This window comes from Melozone crissalis, unplaced genomic scaffold (assembly GCF_028551555.1).
Source record: "Melozone crissalis strain CALT ecotype California unplaced genomic scaffold, PUWL_Pcris_2 ptg000140l_1, whole genome shotgun sequence".
Taxonomy (NCBI): domain Eukaryota; kingdom Metazoa; phylum Chordata; class Aves; order Passeriformes; family Passerellidae; genus Melozone; species Melozone crissalis.
Window position 1 is genome coordinate 1381790 of NW_026535913.1, and position 6073 is coordinate 1387862.

The window sequence follows — 6073 nt, forward strand, 5'->3', positions numbered from 1 at the left end:
CTCCCATGGGAAGCACAAAAGGCAAAGATCCCGGGCTGGGATAAGAACAATTTATTGGGAACAACAATGAGATAAGGAACGAATGGAACAGAAACAATATTGATAACAGAGTGTATAAATAAAACTGTTGACAGGGAAAACTAAAACACAACTTACTCGGTCAGCCTGGCCATGTATTTCCTCCTGCCTGGAAAGGACACCCTTCTCCTCAGGGACAGAGAGAGAGAGAGAGTGTCCCTTTCCTGTCCCTGGCAATGTCCTGAGGTGGGAATGAATGTAATGACACAGTCATTGCCAGACCCTCATGTTCTTCCATCGCACATCATGTCATTGGCAGAGGCAGGAAAAGGGACAGGTATCTTCCTAGCATGGATCAGAAGGAAAAATGGATCACCAGGGCTCTTCGCAACATGGATCCTCCAACTATGGATGAAGTTGGGGCAATGCACAAAAGCGCTCCTGCACTGGGGCATTGGCAGAGCTTCCCTTACAGGTGCCTCCATTGGTGTCTGGTTAAGACAGAGATCTGGGTGAAGCTTTTCCCACTCTGGGGACACTCGTAGGGCCTCTCCCCAGTGTGGATGTGCCAGTGGGTGATGAGGGTGAAGTTGTGCTTGAAGCCCTTCCCGCACTCAGGGCAGAGGAAGGGCCTCTCCTCAGTGTGAATCCGCTGGTGCTGGAGGAGACTGGAGCTGGTCTGAAACCTCTTCTGACACTGGGGAAACTCATAGGGCCCCTCCCCAGTGTGGATGCGTAGGTGGGTCACAAGGTTGGATCTGTAGCTGAAGCCCTTCCCACACTCCCCACACTCATAGGGCCATTCCCCGGTGTGGATCATCTGGTGGCTGATCAGGTGGGAGCTCTGCCTGAAGCTCTTCCCACACTGCAAGCACTTGTGGGGCTTCTGCCCATCTGGAAGCTGCCCATGGACTACCAGCTGCGAGTTCTGGCTGAAGCTCTGTCCACCTTCCTGGCTCAGGGTGGGTCTTTCCTCCTCAGAGAACCCTGGGTTGGGTTTGGAGCCCCTCCTCCTCATAGAGGATCTCCAGGGCTTTTCCTCCCCATTGGATTCTTTTCCCATGGAGCCACTCAAACCGGCCTCTTCCATGAGGTTGTGCTGTGGGGATTTGTTGTCCCTGATCTTGATCCTCAGCTCCTTCTCTGGTAGAGGAAGGACAAGCACAGGATGGGATTTCCCCCCATGCAAGAGGGGAGGGGAAGGAGATCCCCACAGTGCACCCCTGGTAGGATGGCGTTGGCAGCAGGGTTGTCCTGCAGCGAGGGGATTTTCTGGGCTGGGAGATGGAGCAGGAGAGAGGGGGAAAGGGGCACTGACTTCCTCCTCACCTGCCTGGGTGTCCTGGGGCATCCTCATCTTCCTTGAGGTGTCTTCCGCCATCTGGCCAAGTTTTAGGAATGGGATATTCCTAAAACAAGGGAAGAAAACAAGGGATGAGCACAATGAGCTTTGTACTGGTTTAAAGGCAAACCTGGGGAAGAGTCTAAGCCAGAATTCCAATTCAGTAACAAAATAAGGATCAAGGCAATGATACAGAAACACTGCCTTAAACTGACAGAGTCAGGATATAATCTGACACCCTGTTGGTCACGGTGATGGCAGCAGTCCCATTAAATGGTGGCTGCAGTCCTGTTGGAGAGATGAGGGTGATTCTGTCAAAGCAGGGATCCTGTAGAAGGGTCTGGTCTTCCTGTGGAGGTCCAGTGGTGGTTATGGAGCTCTTGTCCTCTGGGAATCCAGTAGGCAAGCTGCTCCTGGTGTAGCAAAGTGTCAGCTTATATCCAGGTAGGAATGCTTGGATCCTCCCCCTGGGAGGAGCATCCCACAATGGGAGGATGGAATTGTATCAGTCCTGCAGTGACACTCAATGGCCCATTCACAGGAGATATCTCCCCTGGAGGGCGTTATCAGGGATGAGTCATGGAAGAGATAAAGAACAATGCCCCACCTGTTTATAAGAGTTGATGAAGATGGTGATTGAAAACATGCATTTGGTTACATCTTGCATGGCAACCTGAAACAGTGGGGTAATCCCTGCTCAGGGGGTGAACACCACCCCCCTTACCCAAACTGGCTCAGGTGTAAAACCCCCACCCCGAAAAGGCCACACACACAGGGGACAATGTCACACTTGGCCCCCTCCAGGGGAGGTCTGTTTCACAGGCTGGGGGACTTTGCCAAATGTTAGAATAATTTTTCTCTTTGTCCCTGTCACCTTTGTGACAGCTATACATAGCTTCCCCTTCCTTTTCATAATCCGTATTGGGCCTATTTTCCACTTTTCTTTTTTTAGAATGTGCCAGCAGCTGAGCTGGAGCTGTGCAGGAACCAGTGGAACTTGGAATTGCCACAAAACAGCTTCTATTGTAAGTTTATAAAATTTTGGGATTTATTTGCCTTTCCATCACAAGGGACTTGTGGGAAGAGTAAATTCAAGGCATTTTATCTAGGGTCAATTTTGATTTCTGACAAGAAACAACATTACTTTGTCTGGTGCCCAGGGGATGCTTGTGAAGCCTCTGTTCCGCTTGCCCTGGGAGATGTTTGGGGGGGGTTTCCCCGTCCCTGTCACCCCAGGCCATTCCCCAGGGGGTCTCCATCATTCTCACCCCAGAGAATGCCTGGGGGTCTCCCTCCCTCTCATACCCTGTGCCAGGGGGTGCTCGGGGCAGTCTCTGTCCCTCTCAGCCCAGGGGATGCTCGGGGGTCTCTGTCCCCTCACCCTGGGGGATGCTCGGGGGGTCTCCATCCCTCTGGCCTCAGGCAATGCCTGTGCAGGGCTGGGGACCAGGGGCTCTGTGTCCCTCTCACTGCTGAGGGTGCTCGGGGCTGGGGGGGCTCTCTGACCTTCTCACCCCTGGGGAGGCCGGGGGGATCTCTGTCCCTCTCAGCCCTGCTGTGACCCCACCCAAACATCATCGGGGTCAGAGGGACAGAGACACCCCCAAACCCCCAGAAGGGCTGAACCTGGGATTTGGTTTGGGGCTTAGGGTTTAGGAAGGGGCTGGAATTGGGGCTGGTGTTGGATTTTGGGCTGAGATTTGGATTAGAGCTGGGATTGAGGTAAAGGCTAGACATGGGATTGGCTTTAGGTCTGGGGCTGGGATTGGGTCTTGGGATAGATGAGTCTGAAACTGGGATGAGATTAAATACAGAACTGTAAGTGTGTCTAAACATGGAGTGAGATTGAGACCAGGATCAGGGTCAGGTTTGGGATTGATCTTACCCAGAGTGGGACAGGGGGGATGTTATGGTGGGAAGGTTTGGGGAAAATCCTGGTTTGGGGAAAAACAAGGTGTGAATGCCTTGGGTTGGGGATTCCTCCCACCCACGTCCATTTCTATAAGTCACCTGATGTCCAAAACTCAAGAGTGAATCAAAAAAAGCCACCAGGAGTTTCCCATTTCCAGTCTCATCCCTCTTGGGTTATGGTAGGTCCTCCATCTCAGGGCTTCTGGGGATCCCATGGGTCCTGGGGATCCCCCCTCTCCAGGGTTCTGCTTTTGGATTCTGGGAGGTTCTGGGGTCCCAAGGTCCCCCTCTCCAGCCTCCCCTCAATCCAGCCACTTGGGGTTCCCCCTTCTTTCTACCACCCTGTCCTGGTTTAGGGCAAAATCGGTTGAAACCCTCCAAAAGGAGTTTCCTCTAGAATGCCGATTCAGCAGTCCGACCTTCAGCCAGTTTGGGAAAATATTTCCTTAGAGAAAAGTGGAAAAAAACCGTAATGTTACAGGCAAAGCATTTACCAGCACAAAAATTGAACAATATTAAGCAATAAAACCTCTTGCTGCTCCAAAATATATGACAAACTCTGAAAGTTCCTGCTTGGGTTGTAGCTCCGAGCACTCAGTGTCTTATCAGTCTCTTATCAGTCTCTTATCAGTCTCTTTTCAGTCCCTCCAGCACTGGAAATGCTGTGGCCCAGGCTCAGCCAGGTGGGCCACAGGTGCCAGCTGCCGGTGATGTTCTGGGTGTTCAGCGCAGAGCAGATTTAAACAGCTCCAAAGAAAAAGAAAAACCACAGTCCAGGGAACTTCTCTGCCTCAGCGAGCTAAAAACTAACTAAAAGCAAAGGAGAGCTCTGTCCTGCTCTCTGTCCATCCAGCAGCCGGAATGTAGAGGAGTGAGTACAGTTTCTGAAAACAAACTGCTGCTTCTTCCTCCTCCCCTTCGCTCTCAGAACCAGCCTTAAAGGTGCAGAACTCATTTCTGGGCTAAACAGACCGATGGGGGTACGAGCATCATGAAGTCACCCCAGGACACCCCTGTCAGGGTCAGGGGGTCCCGTCCCCGCCTCATCTCCGGGCTGCCGGGGGTGCCCCAGCTCCGGTATCGCCCCTTCCCCTCTCCCCGCCCCGGGGGTCCCCCGTTCCTCAGCCCCGGCTCTCACGGGGATCCCCAAAACCAATGTCCCGCCCCGTCGGTACCGGGCCATCCCCACGTGGCCCCCCCGGGACCCTCCGAGGGGCGATCGCGGCTGCTCTCCCCCCGAAAAAGCTCCTCTTAGGGAGCCCGGAGATACCCGGGGCTCGAGTCTGGGATCTGCCGGCTCCGAACACTCACCAAAAAATCCTCCTGGAGACCCCTGGCTGGAGCCGGGGCGAGCTCGGCCTCCGCCCTCACCTGCGGCTCGGGGCTGGGGGCGATGCTCCCGGGGCAGGGGGCGCTGCAGGCTCGGCACGCGGGCGCTGCGAGCGCCGCGATTCTCCCGCTCCCGCTCCCGCTCCTGCTCTCCCTCCTCTTCCTCCCGCATTTCCTCCGCTGCCAGCCCCGACTCCCCTTTCCCACCGCTCTGCCCCGCGGCCCCGCAGCACCGGCTGCTGGGTGGGGGAGCCCCCGATCGGCCCCAGGGCTGGGCAGGGGGCTCGGGGGCCCCCCCGGGGCGGATCCGTCCCCCGGCCCGAGCCCCAAATTCCGCTCCGCGGCCGCTGGGCTCTGCGGGCCCGCCTGGCAACCGGTGAGTCATCGGCGAGATAAGCTCTGGTTGGCTGGAAATTGTTTACCGCGTCCTCTGATTGGCTGGAATTGTAAAAGGCGCTACGCCCTGCGGGTGTTCCTGGGAGCTGCGGAGTCCAGGCGGGAGCCTTTTCCCATTTCTTTCTGTTGTCTGAGACCTCTTTCCTTTTTCTTTCTCTCTTTCAGACCTCTTCCGGATTTCTTTCTCTCCCTTTCTCCTCCCCATTTCTTGTTCCGTTCAGTCCACGCTCAATAATCGTCGGTTTCGTTCCCACGCTCTCATTCGCTCCTTCACTGAGGCAGAGGCGTCTCTCCCTCGCGGGGTCGTAATCCATGGACAGGGTCCCTTCCCACCCCAGTCCCTGGAAAATGTCCATCAAAGCCACCTTTGCTGTGTGCTCTGGGAGCCCACAGAGCTGCTGGATCTTCTCCCCTTGGGAGAGAAGCTCCTTGGGAGGAGCAGCACCCTGGGAGCCTCGGGAATGCCCCTCTGGAATCCACGGCACACACTGCCAGGGTCTGGAATTCCAGTTCTCAGCTATGAAAAGATGTTCTTGCCCTTGAGGGCAAAGCTGTCAAAAAGGAGCCAAAAGCCAAGTGGAGCAAGATCTTACAGTGGCATTTCACTGCGAGCCTTCATAACTTCCCCCATGGTTGTTGTAGCTCCTGAATTGGGAATTAAATCCGGGCACGGTCTTTGGTGTGAGCTGCCCTGCGTCAAGGGAGACACTGAGAGAGAAACAGAGCAGACAAAGAGAGGCAGGAGAGAAAGGAGGGCACAAACACAATCAGCTGAGAAGGTGGCGCTCTGAAAACAGACCAGAACTGACTGAAAAGGAATATAACAGAAAGGAATAATTTTGCACCTTTTATTTACTATCAAAATACAATTTCTTCCCCTTCTCACAAACCTCTTGCCAGTGTCATTCAGCAGGGCTGTCAGAAAGTCCTTCATTCTGGGTGGATGTTCCAGGCTGCAGCCACAAGGAAAGAGGGAATGGGGATTTTCCTGCTCCTGGAGAGTTTGACATCCTCAGCTGAGGAGAGGAGGAGGCACCAGAAGAAAAGTGCAGCTGGACTTCACCCTTCCACAGGAAA

The 6073-nt window shown here is 54.5% G+C and overlaps 1 long non-coding RNA gene across 1 annotated transcript; it reads right to left on the reverse strand.

Annotated features, from left to right (window-relative positions):
• Positions 1 to 1085: 1085 nt before the first annotated feature.
• LOC128948634 (uncharacterized) lies at positions 1086 to 4692 on the reverse strand. The gene is made up of 3 exons (XR_008484129.1): positions 4643 to 4692; positions 1348 to 1427; positions 1086 to 1161 (listed from the first exon to the last, which is right to left on the reverse strand). It is a non-coding gene; the product is annotated as an uncharacterized LOC128948634 (long non-coding RNA).
• Positions 4693 to 6073: the final 1381 nt, after the last annotated feature.